The 1,435-nt window shown below is 36.3% G+C and overlaps 1 non-coding gene across 1 annotated transcript; it reads right to left on the reverse strand.

Moving 5' to 3' along the window:
- Positions 1-221: 221 nt before the first annotated feature.
- Positions 222-327, reverse strand: LOC122049815. The gene has a single exon (XR_006131071.1). It is a non-coding gene; the product is annotated as a small nucleolar RNA R71 (small nucleolar RNA).
- Between the last annotated feature and the right edge of the window lie 1,108 nt (positions 328-1,435).

Raw genomic sequence — 1,435 nt, forward strand, 5'->3', positions numbered from 1 at the left:
GAAAGTCCTTATCTGCATCTTGAAATATTTTTAGAGATTTGTGATATGGTGAAATGTGAAGGAGTGTTAGCAGATGCAGTTCGATTGATGACATTTCCTTTCAGTATCAAGGATAAAGCAAGGACTTGGTTATATTCTCTCCATCCTCAAAGTATCACAAGTTGGGAGCAATTGGAGAAGCAATTTTTGAATCATTTTTTTCCCTCCAAGCAGAACAGTGTATATGAGGAATTGCATAACAAATTTTGCTCAGGCATATGGAGAATCATTGTTTGAAGCATAGGATAGATTCAAGAGTCTTCAAAGACAGTGCCCTCATCATGGTTTTGAAAAATGGTTAATTCTACACATATTCTATGGGGGAATTTCTTTCTCAGATAAGAGTTTATTGGATTCATCAGCTGGAGGTTCTTTTATGGACAAAAGTGTAGATGAAGCATATATGTTAATTGATCAAGTGGCATTGAACCTCCATGAATGGTCGAACATAAGTTGGATGAAATCTCCCTCAAACATTCAAGAAGTGCAAGCCATAAATGCTATAGAGCCTATCAAACAAATTGTAACTCAACCATCTATGAGTTTTGAAAATCACAAGTCATAGAACGGGGAGTTCAAACATTTAGGGGCAAAGATTGAAAGTATTGTTTCAAATTGGTTTAAAGAAGATCCCCCTCCTTCGCAGACAAGATCTAGTGAAAAGAGTGATGATGTTGGGTTGAGAATTGAAAAAAATCTTGAAGAACTTCTGAAGAAGGACATGTTTAGAATTGAGGAGAAAAACAATAGAAGACCACATGAACTCAGTTCCATTATTCCAGGAGGTTTCCAAATGCCACAAGTACCTTTCCCTCAACGATTGATCATACCAACACTAGATAAGCAAGTTGAATCTCCTCCACAAGCTAAAAGGGAATATGGGAAATTAGAAGTACCTTTCCCAAGACCTTCACTAAGGGTTCCTTTTCCACAAAGGTTAGTGGGGGGCAATGAGAACTATGACTTTAAAAAATTCTATGACATTGGTAAGGTTGAGTGCAGATTTTTGAATTTGTATAAAGATGAAAACTCTTCAGATGAGGATTGTAAAGATAAAGTAGTGGTAAATAAGTTTTCAGATCTACCTCCAAATTTTATAGGGTGTTGTAGTGACATTAAATTTTCAGATGATGAATGTGATGTGGTAGATCAATTTAAAACTGCAATTGAAGTTATTGATCCTCCTATAGTTGATTCTCCTATTAAGGATATTGATGTTGGTTTGTTTTTTTATGTTTGTGTTGATGATGTTGGTATGGAACAATGTGTAGGGAGCTGTGTTGTGGAAGCAGCATCTCAAGAATCACCTCCTTTGTCCACACAATCCTTAGATGTTGTAAGAGTTGCAAGGATTGAGCATGTTGTGGACCAATGTGTAGGGACTCATGTAGATATA

This window comes from Zingiber officinale, chromosome 2B (genome assembly GCF_018446385.1).
Source record: "Zingiber officinale cultivar Zhangliang chromosome 2B, Zo_v1.1, whole genome shotgun sequence".
Lineage (NCBI taxonomy): Eukaryota > Viridiplantae > Streptophyta > Magnoliopsida > Zingiberales > Zingiberaceae > Zingiber > Zingiber officinale.